Source organism: Saccopteryx leptura, chromosome 4 (assembly GCF_036850995.1).
Source record: "Saccopteryx leptura isolate mSacLep1 chromosome 4, mSacLep1_pri_phased_curated, whole genome shotgun sequence".
In the NCBI taxonomy this organism is placed as follows: Eukaryota; Metazoa; Chordata; class Mammalia; order Chiroptera; family Emballonuridae; genus Saccopteryx; species Saccopteryx leptura.
Genome location: NC_089506.1, coordinates 202,354,786 through 202,373,132, shown reverse-complemented (window position 1 = coordinate 202,373,132; position 18,347 = coordinate 202,354,786). Strand labels below are relative to the sequence as shown.

The 18,347-nt window shown below is 38.8% G+C and overlaps 1 protein-coding gene across 7 annotated transcripts in view; it reads left to right on the top strand.

Annotated features, from left to right (window-relative positions):
* Positions 1-18,347, top strand: part of MRTFB (myocardin related transcription factor B) — a 289,724-nt gene that overhangs the window by 212,736 nt on the left and 58,641 nt on the right. The gene's annotated exons all lie outside the window — the stretch shown is intronic.

Below are 18,347 nucleotides of genomic sequence, written 5' to 3'. Positions count from 1 at the left end.
TAACTGATGGAACTCTAGGGATTCTGCAATAATGAATACAGTGAGAGGACTTAAGAAGCCGGTCCTAATTTCACTAAAATCCTTCCAGGTTCATTTTGTATGTTTTCTCGTGGGTTGTTTTTTGTGGGGGGGTTTTGTCCCCCTCCCCCCTTAAGAGAGGCCATTTCCTTTTCAATATTCTTCAGGAACTGCTTCTTTTAGGTTTACACATAATTCCAGGAAAATTCATTTCTTCCAATTAACGAGTTTATGGATTTTATTGTTTAAAACGAAGGAGGTAGCTAGCTCTTTCTTAATTATATCTTTAAATCATTGGTTTAATTGGTTATAATGCATACTGCATTGTTTTGTTTTAATGCACATTGCATAGTTTTGTGGTTTTGTAATGAAACAAAGAATAAGTTTAAGGATACTGGTAATTGTTGTGGTGGCCACTGCGCAGGCACCTCATGATTAGTTTAGGGACTGGAGAAAGGCAGGGCAGTGCTGTCCTGTGTCCTGGCAGACTGAGTGTGACAAGTCTAGTGCACTGCGTGCTTTGCTGGAGCCGCTGGAGATCAGGGCTGTGGTGTAAGAGATTCAGAATCTAGAGAGAAGTTTTTCCTAAATTTGAGATATGAAGATCACCTCTCTCAATACTTGTTTAATTTGATTTTTGATTTGCTAGTGTTCTTTGGAAGGAAAAACCCCACAGTAACCTTTTTCATTTTATCTGCTTTCAGTTCCTTTCATGAGCTACCCCCTCACCTCTCCGTTCGCTCTTGCTCATCTTATAGAGAACCAGAGAGGAAATGTATACTTACCTAAGTAGCAATTTGAGCTTTTTCCAAAAGGATATTCTTCCTTTTTTTTTTCTCATTTAGAATATGAGCATGACCGATTAATACAGACTTAAAAGATAATAAGAAACAATAGTTGGACTTGCTGAAGTTGAACTACTTTTGGGTATAGATAGGAAAAAATATCTAGATCGAAGCTAATGACACACAATGAGGTATAAATAGCTGTTGCCAGGAACCAAACAATGGGCCGCCTCTGCATGTGCACAGCAAGCCTTATGGAAGGTTGTTATAGAATCTATACTGGTGGAGATTGTAGGACACATTCTGGAGACTCACTAAGGGGAACTAAAAATTTTCTCAATTATTCACTTTAAAAAAAAGTTAACAATTATCCATGCACCATTTAATTCAAGTTCCAGTGTTAAGCTACTATTACTACCTTAAATTTAAAACAATTTTAGTGCTACTTTAAAAACTGAGAAAGTAGAGGAAAATGGAATAGGAAAATAAAGATATCACAACAGCAGAATCTGATGAGCATATAAAGCAAGGATTAAAAATATAAAAACAAGGTATGGAGGAATTATCTACAGAACAGCCAAGTAGAGTTGAGATGATTACATAATGTGTAGATTGTTTCCCTAACAAGTGGGACCATGCTTTCCATTTATACATGTGTGATAGTATAAGGTCAAAGAGCAAGAGCATGGACTCTCAAGTGAGATATATCCTTGGGGTCAAATCGCAGGCATACCATTTTCTAGCTTTGTGACCCTGGACAAGTTTTGTACTATGAGGAGAAACCATAAGTACTTCATAGCGCTTTTGTGAGATGCCTGGTATAATGCTAGCTTATCATCCCTCTTGTTTTTTTAAACCCTTTGTTATTTTTTTCTTATTTAAAATTAAATTTTGGGGATCCTATACATTAGAAAATATAGAAGGATTCTATATTTTACTGTCATGTAAATTTATGGATATAAAGAGATAAAGGGAGAGAACTCTCATATTTTAAAACACTCCACAGAAATTATAGGGTGATAAAATTTCTCTCTCTCACTACAGTTGCACTGAATTGGGTTTTGCTTTATATCTCAACAGACTACAGTCTCATTTTCCTATACAGCTAGCACTAAGGGCAAAACAGTGTGGAGGATCTGAGGGTGATCTGTTACGGAAAGAAGGTTAGACCCAGTTTAATAAGAACAGACAAAATAAGGGAAATTTTGTACAAAGCTACTTTCTTACTTGAAGTAGTATGAAAATACCTTGGTTCCTATGCAACATTGAATTCATGGAATTCAGTGTGTCACCATCACTGCCCACAGATGAACACTAGTGGTCAGCTTATCAGACTTGTAGGATAAAAACAAGGGACAAGCCACTGCAGAACTTCATCTGCTTTTAAATAGGGGTCAGATGTCAGTGGTATTAATCCACACAAGTTGGCAGCAGTTGTTTAAACACTAACTTATGCTGTTTTGTCAAAAGAGACAAGTATGTAAGTGATTGTTAGTAATGTCTAATGGTTTATGCCTCTTGTTAAGGAACACAAAATATTTATTGTATTTCACACCAACAGTGTTTGCTTTTCCGTTCATTTTTGGCAAAGTTGGTTTTTGTTTGTTTTTCTGAAAGAACAACCTTGGATTATTTTTAATGTCTGGCTCAAAAGTTTCTATGTAATGAAGGAAGGATAAATTTGGGTTCGTTTAATTCTAATCAGACAGAGCTTGGTCTTACTGGTGGTTCTGACATGTATCTACTGTAGGGGTTGAAAGTCCACTCTGCTTTGCATATAGTTGGCCTCGTTCTTGCTTACATTGGGGTATTTTGGAATTTTTATTATTGTTAAGAGTACCAGTTAGCTGAAATTATTATTGAGGGGGGGGACAGACTTTGTAAGCAAACAGTCATAGGTTTTAAGAGTTTATGTGACACCTTAACAAGAAAATTTAGTAATACCTATAGAAATGTTTGTGTCCACTGCCTATCAGTAGTTATCATCTCATACCAGAGAACTATTTGCATAACAAAACATGACACCTCACAGTTTTGTTAATGGTTGTGTAAACTTTTTGATAAATACCAACCTGTTTGGTATGTAGTTGGTGAATTTAATTATTTTTTACTTTAGGTGATAATAGTGATAAATGTCATAAATTCTGATCAAATTCAAAATAGGAAATTTACCTTAGACTGAATTCTTTTATCAGAGCAGCAATAAGGAATAAGGATATTATTGGTCACCAAATTGACAACTTAAGAATTAAAAGTTATTAATTTTGAGGGTTAATTAAATAAATTGAGATGATTTAATATGAGACATTATTAAAGTAGTAAATCATAATGCCAGTGCTACCAGTTAGTTATAGCTCATACTTATCAAGACAAAATGGTAGCAAATGAATGTAAAGAAGAATTGATGTTCAGTGTAGTACAGAGCTCCCTAATGGTAAAAATGATATACCACAGAAAGAAAACTGGGTTTTGCATTAATTACCTGAACTAAACTAACTGCTCTAACAAACAACCTCCAGACGCAGTGTTTTTTAAACCAATCAAAGTGATTGCTGAAAACGTAGTCCAAGATGGACTGGATAAGCTATCTTAGTCAGTTGCCTCCAGGAAGTGACTTGGGAATCTGAGCCTCTTTCATTGTGTGGCTCAATCATGGGGGAGAAGGGAGAAGTTACAGATTTGTGGAACCATATGCCAGTCTGGCACAGGCTAGTAAATAACAGTTGAGATAAAGAATGTGACAGTCCATGGTACATTGCGTAGTAGACAGTGTAGTAGATTAATGTGATTTACTGGGGACATGCCTATCGTAGATCTATTTATGAAAAAGATACATCTTCATCTGTCATATTCTGAGTAATCTAGCCTGGAGAAATAGATTAATTAAATACCTTCCTATATTGAAGTACCAAAACTTTTTTAAGTGATGGAAGTTATACATACTCTACCTGTGCTGTTCTTGAGCCCCATATGGCTAAATTTAAATTTAAAATAATTTGGCTGTTTATATTTAAAATGAAATATAGTTTTCAGAAATTCAGCCATGTTCAACTTACACGAGCCACATTTCAGCTACTCAGTAGCCATATGTGGTTAGTGGCTACTGTATTGAACAGTGTAGATCAGTGATCCCCAACCCCCGGGCCACGGACCGGTACTGGTCCGTGGGCCATTTAGTACTGATCCGCAGAGAAAGAATAAATAACTTATCCGTTTTTATTTATATTTAAGTCTGAACGATCTTTTATTTTTTAAAAATGACCAAATTCCCTCTGTTACATCCGTCTAAGACTCACTCTTGACACTTGTCTCGGTCACGTGATACATTTATCCATCCCACCCTAAAGGCCGGTCCGTGAAAATATTTTCTGACATTAAACCGGTCTGTGGCCCAAAAATGTTGGGGACCACTGGTGTAGATTATAAAACATTTCCATCTCTGCAGCAAGTTCTGTTGGACAGCACTGCTCCACACTTCCCTTCTCCATGCCTTTGCTCATTGTTCCTTTCACCCCAGCTTTTCAGGTCCATGGTCTCTTTCAATCTAATCCCCATGCCATATCCTAAAGAAGTTCACTTGATCCTATCAGCTAAAAATAATGTCTCTGTCCTGTATATTCCTGATATCTTGATCTGCATCTCTTTAAGGCATTTCACCTTTTGCCGTTTTGATATATAGCTGTACTATCTTCATTATTACATAGATCATAGTATTTCTTGAAAATAGAATCATTGTTTGAATCATTTTAATACCTTACCCCCCAGTGTCCTGCATCTCATAGACACATTATTATTACAAGTATCTAGAGATTATTATACCCCACCCTGCCTTCTTACACAGGATATAATTTGAACTCTTACCTTCAGATATAATTTATAATTCAATTACAAATTAGTGGCTGGCCCAAAGTGTAATGTAACATTGCCTTAAACTGTTGAGGTGTATAAAATAGTTTATCCGTGCTCAGAATAATCCCCAGATCATTACTAGATTACTAGAATGATTATTATTGTTTGATTTTTGTCTTCTTCCACCTCGGGCTGTGCTCCTTTTTGATTTGGTGCTACTCATCTTCTTTAAAGTTAGCAACAAGTTAACAAAATTAAATAGTGGAATCCTGATTCTGTTGTTGATTCAACTACAATGTATTGAGCTATAGTGGGAGAAACAGGCAAGTAGTTGAAGTAAAGCTACTACAAAGCCTCTATAAGTAAAACACATGAACTTTGCAACATGTATTTTGATTGCTCTGGAATTCCTTCTTTGTTTTTTGCCAGTGTTCTACTAACTGAACATGACGTACAAGTGAGGTATCACTAAATGTTTTTAAAAAAGACATTTGAAAAATAAGGTATGATCCTTGTAAGAAGTTTAAATATCATATAGGTGTGATGGAAAAGATAAAAGATTCCTCTTCCCAGACGTGATTCATCGTGATCACATGCTACTTTTGAGATGACATTATATAATTTAGTTTTTTATTAGAAATAAGTTCATTTGGCAGAAATTTGAGTGCTTCTTACACAGCAGCATGGCAGAAGTAAATCTGTAAGCCACAGCATTCAGGGAGCTCTCAACCTAAAAATCATGAAACTAAATGATAATATGCAGTTAAAATATGCACACACATATATAAAAGAGAAACAGAAGAAACCATGTATACTTTGGTCCAAAAGCGTGGGAATGACAAGCTGTGAGGGCCAGGCCTGTCTCTTGTGCTCCAGACCTGTATGGTCACCTACACCCTGATGTCTCCAGGAGCCCCTTACTACTTCTATAAAACATACTCCTCCACAGTTTCCTGTCTCAGTTAATGTCACCTCTGTCTACCCATTGGCTTACACCAGGAAGCTAAATGAGAGTGTTTCTTGACCTCCTCATTATCACCAAACCTATTACCAAATCTGTCAGTTCTGCCTCAAAAGTAGTTTCATAAATTTCACCATGGGTACCCATTCTCATACAGTCTCTGTAGAAATCTTTACTCAAGTAGAGACAGCCAGCAGCTGATCTCTACCTACCCACCCTGGTCCCCTTGACTGAGTGAGGCCCTGCCTCTCTCCCAGAACCATGTGGTACTTCTCTCTCCTCCCCCCACTGCTGTTCTCTCCCAGAATGCCTCTTCCCGCCCACCCCACCCCCACCCCTTGGCCTGAACAACTACAGCTCCTTCCCCCTGCACCATCATGCACTGTTGCTATGGTATTAGGATAGCACACAAGTTATTACAGTTCAGGGATCTCTTTATATATATTTTGGTTGGTGGGCACATTGACGTGTAGGTATGTATATGAATGTATATATGTCTACATGTACACAAGCGTGCATGTGTGTGTGTGTGTGTGTGTGTGTCCCACTCCTGAATCCACAAAATGGGAAGAAGGACCAAAATACTGAGCCAGGATGAAATGAAAATTTGGAGGTATAAAACATCCTATTATTTTCCTTTTTCATTGTTAATTGTTCTTTTCTTCAGGGAGCCTCCCTTAGGAATTTACATTAAGCCATTTCAGAATCTTTTTGCACTGCATACATTTCCCCATTTCAGAGGAATTAGGAAAAAGCTTTACCCGTAAATTCCTCTCCCTATAGAGGCACACTGGAATTCTAATACTGTAGACTTCCTGATTGCCCCCCAAAATAAGGAAAATAAACCTTATCTTCTTTTAGAATCATATATAGTAAAAAAAAAAAAAATCTAGAAGTTCAGGTGCAGAACCAGCATGTTCTTACAGATTAAAAACTATGAAAAAAACAAATTATTGTTTTCAGCTCCTTACATTGCTGGGGATCAGGCAAGTGGATGATTTTGCTTTTGAAGTGTTCTTTATTTGTGTTATACTTTCATTTATTCCACTGTGTACTTTATGTGTACTACTTTTTAACCAAATGAGATTTTTTAAAGTTCATACATGTATAATGTCTTTCTGTGTGTCTGCCACAGGGTAATGTTATCTCTCCTGTTCTGCACCAGGCCCCTGGCTTGACATCACGTTGTCATACCACGGGAAGCATTCTTTAAATTCATCCAACTTTTGACAAAAAGGAGAAGGGAATTTGTGTGAAGGTATGATCAGTTTAAAGAAAAATGCCCCATTTTTAAGCAGTCTGTTTCTATGGTAACAGAGCAGGAACCAATCAGAGTTATCAAAGTGCCTGTAAATTTCCAAGACACTATGTTGAAAACATTGTCTTCCTGACCTCATGCTGCAGATTAATGCAGAAAGCCTACGGTGTGTGAGCCCGGAGTGTTAGCATTTTAGTTTTTACTTCATTTTTGCTCTTTAATTCCTAATAGAGAGTAAATCCTGCACTCAAGACTGTGACCTCCTTCACAGCAAGGGAGGCGGGTGGTTTAGGATTCCACAGTTTGTACCACCTTCCTCTCCTCCACACTTCCCACCCCAGTGGGCTTCATAAGGAGGTAGACTTCCTGACATTAGGATGAAAGGCAGTATTTTCTGTGTAGTCTAAGGCCTTTTTCCAACATTAATCTGTGTAAATTTTTTGTTTAACTTAATGTTCTCTCTCTCTTTTTTAAATGACAAATAATCGTAGTATTGAAATTTCAGATGAAAATGCTGTTTGCTGTCCGCCGTGTCGGGGTTAGATTGACGTGCACACTGTGTAACTCTGGCGTGTGCTTCAGACAGGAAGTGGGGATGGAAGTTTGCTTAATCAGTGCAGATAGCCAGGCTCTTAACAGGACAAACCACCATTTTATTTTTGGCCTCTTTGCTTTCCATTTTTAAAATTACTTGAGGAACCTTATTTTTTAATTAGCAGATTAGACCCCTGAAAATACAACCAAAGGTCTGTAATCTTTGGTTGCTAATTTTTATCACCTATGAGAGTGCTTAAGTTTTTTTCTACCCTTTAATGCAGAGTGAATTTCACATGAATTGTAAGTGGAGATGAAAGAAATTAGTATCTACCAGTTTTTCCTTTGTTTACCCTTCACAACGACATAGATTTTATCTTCTGGTCTACCAGAATCTGAGCCTCAGATTCATACAACAAAACAAAGCAGCGTTGATTCCAGCCTGTGATCATTGCTTGCCCATGGAAAATCCTTTTGGTGATTTATTCTTAAATTTGGCATAGTATTCTCTTTCCTTAGAAAATAATAACTCAGTTATATACTTTAAATATACCATGCAAAATTGAGTGAAACACGTTTATTAAAACTTCTATATGGTGAGCATTTTAGACAGTGTTAGAAGTTATGATGAGGTCTAGAAGGGGAAACAAGCCAGAAAAGCCCCCAACAAAAGCTAGAATTCAGTATGACCAGGAATATAGTTGTTTTTGTAGTTATCAAGTCATTAAAAGACGAAGCCACCATTTGTGGTTAATGGAATTATGGTGGTGGAGGGAGGGTGGGTGGGGAAAAAGGAAATCTAATTACTATGTAATTAGTTTCTTAAAGTCTATTCTAGTAATTGATTTCTTTTAATTGAAGTAAAATTCACATAACATAAAATTAACCATTTTCAAATAACTCAGAGACATCTAGTATATTCACAGTGTTATGCAACCACACATCTGTCTAGTTCCAAAACATTTTCATCACCCTAAAAGAAAACCCTGTAGCCATTAAGCATTCATTCTGATGCCCCTTTCCCCCCAGTTCCTGGCAACCAACAATCTGAGCCATCTGTGAGTTTACCAATTCTGGATATTTTACATATCTAGAATCATATAATATGTGATTTTTTGTGTGTCTGGTTTTTTCCACTTAGCATAATGTTTTTCAGGTTCATCCATGTGTTGTCATGTATCAGTATTTTATTTCTTTTTATGGCTGAATAACATTTAATTGCATGGATGGCCCACATTTGTTTAACCATGCGTCTGTTGATCTGTTCCCACCTTTTGGAATGTTCCCACCTTTAGCTATTGTGAATAGTGCTGCTTTGAGCATGTGTGTTCATGTAGGTGTTTGGGCATCAGTTTTCAATTCACCTAGAAGTGGAATTGCTGGGCTGCAACTGCTCTTAACTAAAAATTTTACATATTGAGCTTTAGAAAGAACTGCCAAATGTTCTAATTTTGTATATTGTGGTCTTCTCTTTTAAAAGTGATACAGTTCAGAGCTAATGAGTGACTTGCTAGTTTCCTAACTGACTTCTCTCCCCCAAACTGTCGTCATTATTAGTTGGAGCCTTTCTTTCTTTTTTTAATTTGATTTTTAAGAAAGGAAGGGAAAGAGAAACATTGATTTATTGTTCTACTTATTTATGCATTCATTAGTTGATTATTATATGTGCCCTGACTGGGGTTGGAACCTGCAACCTTGGCGTATTATGACGACACTAACCAATTGAGCTACCCGGCCAGGAATAGTTGGAGCTTTTCTGTAATAAATAACCATGTTTCCTTTCAACTTTCTTTTCGCAGTCTCAGTGATATTTCAAACCTTCTTCACTGGCCTCAAAACTAACTTTTCCTTCATTTCACTTTCAACAGATCACCCTTCTTCCTCCTTGTCTGAGAAAATAAAAGCCATTATTTAGGAAATCCCTGGACATCCCAGATCAAATCTATAACTCTGTCTACAGCTATATGCAATCCTGCCTGCCCTTCTATTGTGATGGAGGAAGTATCTCTTAGCAAAGGCTGTCCTTATGTGCTCTGTGCCCCTGCCCCTTCAGGAGACCTGCTGCCTGCCTCTTAGTCTCTTGTCCATTCTCATCCATTTTCATTCATGCCTGTTCTTTCCCTTCCTTTCCCTTTCTTTCCCTTCCTTTCCCTTCCTTTCCCTTTCCTTTCTCTTCCTTCCCCTTCCCTCTCCCTTGCTCTTCACTGGTTAGAAACTTGCTCAAGTATGTTCCAGTCTGAAGTTTCATACCCTCTCAAGCTTTTCACCCTCTTTCCTACCCTTCATAGGCAACATCTGGAAAGTATTTCCATTAATGTCATTCATACTCTTGCTCCTCCTTTGTTCCTTAATCTCCTCCAGTGTGACTTCCATTCATCACTCCAAAAAGTGACTCTGTGGATCATAACCCCCTTGTAGAAACACTTTACATGACCCCGCAGGCTCCTCCTCCCAGGCTGCCTCCTCTGACTTCTTTGTCGGATCTTCATCCCCTGGCAGACCTAAAAATGGGCTTTTAATTGTTAACTTTTCTAAGAACACACTCCGGGCTGCTTTTGCCTTTCATTTTTATATTCTCTACCTTGGCAAACCCCTCTGACTTCATACTACATAAGTGACAACTTCCAAATTTCAATCTCCTGCTAAGACTTACCTTCTGAAATCTGGGCCCCTAGAGCCAGCTGTCACTTTCACATCTTCACTTCCAGTTCAGACATGTCCAAGACGGAACTCTCTAGTGGCCAACTTGTGCTCTTCATTGAAGTAAATGGTCTTCTTGGGCGCTTCAGTCAGAAACCCAGCAGTCACCTGTATTTCTTTCTCTTCCAAACACAACATCCAGTCCCTTACCACATACTGTTGGTTTTATTTGAAAGAAATCTCAAATCTAGCCATTATATCTCTTGGCTGTGTTGGAGTCTAAGGGAAACAATGAGAAGGCTTATTCTTAAGTTTTCTACCCTGGAATATCAGGAAAACTTCTACCAAATTTATAAATGTGTAATTTACAAAAGAAAGCTTCCTCTGAGTTTCTGACAACCAGTCAAAAACAGCCCCATCACCCTTACTAATCCCTTTGATATCTTTTGGTCTCCTACTGTTTATTAATTATACCAAATTTTACTATTTTGGGGGGATTATATTGCCAGGTTCAGGTAAGGTGAGATGAATTTAAAGTTACTTTATAACATGATGCACATTGTGGGAAAGGGATGAACAAAAGGGTACTCTCTTACCTTGTAAGCGGGAATATAGATTGGCACAACCACTTGGTTTGCAGAGTGCTCCTATCAAAATTTTAAGTGTCAGCCCTGGCCAGTAGGCTCAGTGGTAGAGCGTCAGCCAGGCATGTGGATGTCCAGGGTTCAGTTCCCAGTAAAGGCACATAGGAGAAGCACCCGTCTGCTTCTCCACCCTTCCCCCTCTCCTTTCTCTCTATCTCTCTCTTCCTGTCCTGCAGCCAAGGCTCCATGGCCTTTGCCTCAGGCACTAGAAGGACTCCAGTTACAATGGAGCAACAGCCCAGATGGGGAGAGCATCACCCCCTAGGGGGCATGCCAGGTGGATCCCAGTCGGGCGTGTGCAGGAGTCTGTCTCTGCCTCCCTGCTTCTCACTTCAGAAAAATAAAAAAAATGTAAGTGTCCCATTATTAGAAGTGCAGTGTATATATGTGTGTATATAATGAAAGGATGCCACAAATGAACCAGGAGAATCACTGCAGCCTTGTTTATAACAGCAAAAAAGTCTCAAAACTTTATCATTATATTCGTGTTTTGGATACAGCCATTAAATACACCCAGTAAGAATGAGCTAGATTTCATGTTATTGTTTTATAAGCAAACTACAAATTACATGACTAGTGTCATCCTACCACATGTATTTCCTTTGCATATTTTATATTTAATATTGTCAGCATATTCACAAAACCTTCTCTGGAGCCCTAGAATTTAACAGCAGTTACCTTGTGTGGAGAAGGGCTGGAAGTCTAGGCTGGCATGAACTGACTTTCACTTTTCTTCTTAATGCCTTTTTTTTTATCTTTCTTGAAGCTGGAAACGGGGAGAGACAGTCAGACAGACTCCCGCATGCGCCCGACCGGGATTCACCCGGCACGCCCACCAGGAGCGACGCTCTGCCCACCAGAGGGCGATGCTCTGCCCCTCCGGGGCATCGCTCTGCCGCGACCAGAGCCACTCCAGCGCCTGGGGCAGAGGCCAAGGAGCCATCCCCAGCGCCCAGGCCATCTTTGCTCCAATGGAGCCTTGGCTGCGGGAGGGGAAGAGAGAGACAGAGAGGAAGGGGGGCAGGGGTGGAGAAGCAAATGGGCGCTTCTCCTATGTGCCCTGGCCGGGAATCGAACCCGGGTCCCCCGCACGCCAGGCCGACGCTCTACGACTGAGCCAACCGGCCAGGGCTTAATGCCTTTTTTTTAATTTGCATGTGTCACTGTTATTTTACAAATAATTAGAAAAAGTTTTTCTAAACATAGATTTTTAAATAAAGGCATTAGTGGTACATCTATCTAGTAGAGTATTTCTGAGTCCCAGGCCCAAAAGTAAACCCTTCAGGATGTAACTTCTTACCTTTTAACTGCAAAATAAGCCATACATAGCAGAGGACTATGAACATGTGAGTTTTTGTAGAACTATGGGTTTTTTTTAAGAATCCTGTTGATAATGGGGGAGACTCTATATGTATAGAAGCAGAAATATATGGGAAATTTCTGTATCTTCTCAACTTAGTTGTAAACCTAAAACTGCTCTAAAAAATAGTCTTTAAAAAAAGAAAAGAAAAATATCTTGTCTTGGGTAAGTTACTAAGCCTCTCAAGCGTTGTTTTCCTCTTCAAATTAAAAAAAAAGAAAAAGGATACTTATGTTTGAAATTTTGACTACTAAATCTAAAGTCGCTAAAAGCTTTGTCAACTGATTTAATTGTAAGTATTAATAATTTTTCCTTTTTAAAATAATTAAAAGCATCTATAACTTTGAGTCAGCATGAGATAAATCAGGCTTTCATAATAAATTATACAATTTTTGCAAAAAGAAGTCTTTAAAATTCTTAGTTTTATATTTGAAAAAAGTGGTTATTTTCAGCAAGTATCTGAAATAATAGTAGTAATTGTAACAGTAATAGTAATTTAACATTTATTTATAAGGTAGAGGAAAAGTAGTTCATTATTCGCCCTTTCAATATACATTTTTAAGATACTGCCCTACTTGAACAAACGGATGCAACTGTAAACATTACTGCTGAGCTGCTGTTTGATGAAAACACTGAAACCAGGATTGAGTGGGGCCGCAGACTTCACTGTCCTGAGTTACCAAGGGGACGGTTAACCCCTCCTGTATCTAAGTTCAAAAGATAACATGAGCATGTGGGCTTTCCTAAATTGTCTTGTTTTTATGGGATCAAGCTCCTGGTTTAACACTATTTACACAATGCATAATCAATTTTTGCCAGCCAATCACTTTATTCTCTTAACTACTCAAACATCTGTCTGAAAATATTTTTTATCAAACCCTGAAATCAGGGCCTTTTTGCCTAGTATTGCCTTCAGAGTCAATACATAGTCAGTTCCAAGAGTGTTCTTAGTTTTCCATCTTTGCTTTTACCTCTGGTTTACCCGGCGATCACCTGACTGCTCGTTTTCTTTGTTTTTTACACCCTCATGATTCTGCAATTTTTCTGTCCAGCGTCTTATTATTAAGTAATATACATTGGATCCTCTCACTAGCTTGCAGACAGCTGCTTATCTCTCCTCCCCCTTCAACCCACCCATTTTCATATCCCATAACTAGCTATTTATAAAGAATTTCCAAGACCTTGGCTGCCTGCCATACTGCTTCCCAGAAAGTGTCTTTTCTGCCTTGTTTTTATAATATACAGCCCTCAGATGTCCCCTAGCACCCCCCTGCACCAAAACTGAGCTTTGTTTCGGCTTACTCAATTCATGCTAAATTGCTATATATTATTAAAATGCTGCATAATGTTTTTTTCTTTAGCATGAAAAAGCACTTTAATTATGTCATATTAAGGAAACATTTCAAACATTCTACTTACAGAAATAAAAAAGAATAGATATATCATGTTGGTCCACAAAGCAGCTGGAAATTTTGAAGTGGAATATAAGTATTATGTGAATGACAGTGTGGTATTTTAAGGTTTTTCATATTGGAAACTAACCCTAAAATTTTTGTTCTAAAGGCACTTAAAACCATTTAAGAAGCAGGAGAATGGAACTAAGAAAAGATAGTTTGAAATATCTGAACTATTTATAATGCTGAATAAGAAAGACATTTTATCTTTACCATTACATAAGCTACCTTTCATTTTTTTGGAATGGTAGTTAAAATCAAATTTTTCCTTTTCCTGTATATAAAAAGAGCAAGTTCAAAACACTTTTGTTGACACAATATTGTTTTTCTGTTCTAATAAGGAAAATACTAAGTAGAATTTTCAAAATTATGCATTTCTCTTTGTTGGAATGTAATCACCTAGGAAAATTTTAACAATTAAAATTTTTTTCTATAAATGCAGCGGATATAAAGTAGTATGTATGATTGTTTCCACACAAAGAAATGAATTTTCTTACTTTCTATGGACCACGTAGGAATAGGAAACATCCATCACTTTTATAATAGGTGCGGAGGTTTTTTTTAATAAGAAACAAAAGCCTTGGACTTAAGGCTAAAGATGTGATACATATATTTATATATGATAAGCAAGTGGCTCTAGAACAGCGGTTCTCAACCTGTGGGTCACGACCCCGGCGGGGGTCGAACGACCAAAACACAGGGTCGCCTAAATATTTACCGATGGCTTTAGGCGACCCCTGTGTTTTGGTCGTTCGACCCCCGCCGGGGTCGCGACACACAGGTTGAGAACCGCTGCTCTAGAACCTCATCTCCTCCTAAGGATGAGGGCCCTTTGCATGCCTCTTGTGAGTTTTTTTTGTTTTTTGTTTTTTACAGGGACAGAGAGAGTCAGAGAGAGGGATAGACAGGGACAGACAGACAGGAACGGAGAGAGATGAGAAGATCAATCTTCAGTTTTATGTTGTGACACCTTAGTTGTTCATTGATTGTTTTCTCATATGTGCCTTGACCGTGGGCCTTCAGCAGACCAAGTAACCCCCTGCTGGAGCCAGCGATCTTGAGTCCAAGCTGGTGAGCTTTTTGCTCAAGCCAGATGAGCCGCACTCAAGCTGGTGACCACGGGGTCTCGAACCTGGGCCCTCCGCATCCCAGTCCGACGCTCTATCTACTGTGCCACTGCCTGGTCAGGGGTGAGTTTTAGCATCAGGAATACAGAGTTATTGTAGAATTCTTAACTTGTGGAAACTGTCTTTGCATGGAGAAGACAGTACAGTGGTACCTTGAGATATGAGCAGACCAACATACCTTTTTTAAGATACAAGCTGCAACTCAGTTCGTAATTTCATTTGAGTTCCGAGCGAAATTTTGAGATACAGGTCGTGATTCGGGAAGCTGCCACTAGTTGGCGCATTGGCGCATGGTCCAGTATCGGCAGCACAACACCAGCATCTCATTCTTTCTCACGTGTTACCCACAAAATCAAGTTGAATCTTGTGTGCTGTACTTGTTCTTGCATCATTTTTGTATTTTTTACTAACTTTTTTTGTGTGCTATCATGGGGCCGAAGAAAGTGAGTGTAAAGGATAATGGTGAGAAGAAGAGAATGATGTCAATAGAAGTAAAGCAAGAAATAATAGAAAAACATGAGCGTGATGTACGAGTGATTGAACTGGCGAGGCTGTACAACCGCAATACATATACAATTTGTACCATCCTTAAACAAAAGGATGCCATCAAAAGCACAAATCCAATGAAAGGAACTACAATTCTGTCCCAATTAAGGACAAATATCCATGAGGAAATGGAGAAGCTTCTGCTGGTGTGGGTGAAAGAGAAAGAGCTGGCAGGAGATACAGTGACGGAGACTGTAATATGTGAAAAGACATGTATTATTTACGGCGGCTTGAAGAAGAACCATCAACCTCAAAAGAAGCAGCAGAAGATACATTTAAGGCAAGTCAAGGCTGGTTTGAAAATTTCAAGAAGAGATCTGGCATCCACCCGGTTGTGAGGCATGGTGAAGCTGTGAGTGCTGACGTTAAGGCAGCTGAGGAGTACATCGCACGTTTTGCTGTGCTTATCACAAAGGCTACATCCCCCAACAAGTGTTCAACTCTGACAACAGGATTGTTTGGGGGGGAAAAAATGCCCTGGAGGACTTTCATCACCGCAGAGGAGAAGAAACTGCCAGGCCATAAACCCACGAAGGACCATCTGACCCTTGCATTGTGTGACTGTAAAGTAAAGTCACTGCTAGTGTATCATTATGAAAATCCTCAAGCCTTTAAGACTCAAGATTCTTAAAGAAAAACCTCAGGTTATGTGGCACACCAATGCTAGGGCATGGATTATGCGGCAGGTTTTTATTGAATGAGTAAATCTTATCTTTGGTCCTGCAGTTAAGAAATATCTTCAAGAAAATAAACTCCCGATGAAAGCATTACTAATCCTTGATAATGCTCCAGCCCACCCACCTGGTCTTGAAGATGACATTCTCGATGAGTTCAAATTCTTGAAAGTCCTCTACCTCCTACCCAACATGACTTTAGTCTTGCAACCTATGGATCAGCAGGCCATTTCCAGCTTTAAAAAGCTTTACACAAAGCACTTGTTCCACCACTGCTCTGAGGTGACTGAGAATACAAATCTAACCCTTCAAGAGTTTTGGAAAGATCACTACAACATCGTGATATGTTTACACATTATTGACTTGGCATGGCAAGAGGTTACAAGAACCATGAACTCGGCATGGAAAAAGTTATGGCCTGATGTTGTTGCAGACAGGGACTTGGAAGGATTCGAACTGGAGACCGAAACCGAGGTAGAAGTGTTGAAGGAGATTGTGTCCCTCGGAAAGTTGATAGGTCTGGAGGTAGATGAGGGTGATGTAAACAGGCTCGTTGAGGAACATGAGGAGGAACTCTCAACTGAGGAGTTGAAGTAACTACAGATGATGCAACATATGGAGCTTCTGCAAGAGATTAGTAATGAGGAGGAGGTAGAGTCGGAGGAAGTAATTTCTACAAGTGAAATTAAAGACATGCTGGCAATGTGGGAGAAGCTTTCAAGTTTCATTGAAAAGAAACACCCAGAAAAAGTTTCAACAGGTCGTGCTTCAGCACTTTTTAATCACACTTGTTTGTCACATATCCGTAACATTTTTAAAGGCAAGCAAAAGTAAATCTCTTTGGATAGATTTTTATTCAAAAGTCCTGCAAGTGAAAGTGGCGAAAGTGTAGCCAAAAAGGCAAAAACAGGTGATGATTAAATGAAAATATGTAATGTTAATCTTAGGTTCAGTTTAAAGTTAAGAAAGTGCATTTTTTTACAATTAAGTTTTTGTGGTTTCAATTTAAGTAAAGAAAGTGCAGTTATAGTTTTGTTTAAAGAAAATGCAGTTTTAGTTTGCATTTAGGTTAAGAAAGTGCAGTTTTAGTTTACGTGTCTACAGTGCCTGCATCCCTTCCTCCCTCCCTCCTCCTCCGCCATTCACCTCCGTTAGCCGCACTTGTCTGTCTCCAAGGTAAGAATACAGTACTAAATAACACTTTTTTCTTTTATTTTGTATATTTTGTTATGCATTGATAAAGTATACATATGTGTTTCTTAATTAAAAACATGTCTTTTTACATAATTTAGAATGGTTTGGGGATGTTTCACCGGGCTGGAATGGATTAAATCTCTTTCAGTTATTTAAAATGGTAGAAATTTGTTTGATATACGAGTTGACTAACTTACGAGCTCGGTTACAGAACTAATTAAACTCGTATCTCAAGGTACCACTAGCTGTATAATGCGATATATACACTTTATGTGCCCTGCTTTTGGGGAGAAAATTAAACAAGTTTAAACCCAAACTTGTTAAACTTAAGAACTTAGGACCATAAGTTGGATTATTTTTGTTTAACATTTTTCAAAGATAAATACATTTTCTGAATATGTTCAAATGTGAGCAGTTATAACACGAATTCTATCTCAACTCTATTACTATGTCCTTTGTTTTCTGAAAGATGTAGCCGCTCACTCAGTGTGTTGAACTTTTTCTCCCTGAGAATTCAGTAGACTTACATATTTTCTTTTCTTATGTGTAATTATTGGCAACTAACTAATTGGGATGGACACTGTGTCAACCCAGTAGCACAGTTTATCAACTCAACTAGGCGCCACGGGAGAACACTCTTGGGTTCAGTTTTCAGACCCGAGGCTGCTGCCCCGGAAATTGTCTGCGTAGGCAGCTGTACACCACTTCTACCCATTTGCCGCCACAGAAACGCCGTGCTGGACCGGTACTTAGTCTTCAGTTTTCAGAGCTGCAGCCTTGTCAACATATTCAGTGTCGGGTTTTCCAGAGATCAGCCCCGTACCAGTTCATTCATTGTTCTTAATCGAGTCAACAAAGTAAACTGACAAAATAGAAACAGACTCAGGAATGGAGAACAGACCAACAGCTTTCAGAGGGGAGGGGCTGGGGGTTGGGTGAAAAGGGTAAAGGGATGAAACCAAGAAAAAACTCATAGACACCTCCAACAGGAGGGTTATTACCAGAACGAAAGGGGCTGGGGGGAGGCAGGAGAGAGTAAAGTGGGGATCAGTGGGAATGGAAGGAGACTTGACTTGGGTGGTGAACACACAAACAATATACAGATAGTGTATTATGCAGTTGTACACTTGAAACCTATATATTTCTATTACCCAGTCACCCCAATAAATTTTATTTAAAAAAATAAACTATAACTGTGTGCAACAGGCTAAGTAGCATTCAGTGATCGGAGCCTTCTCTCCTTCCATGCAGAGGCTACACAGAGAGGCTACGTGAATGTGGAGGCTACAAAGAGGGGAAGATG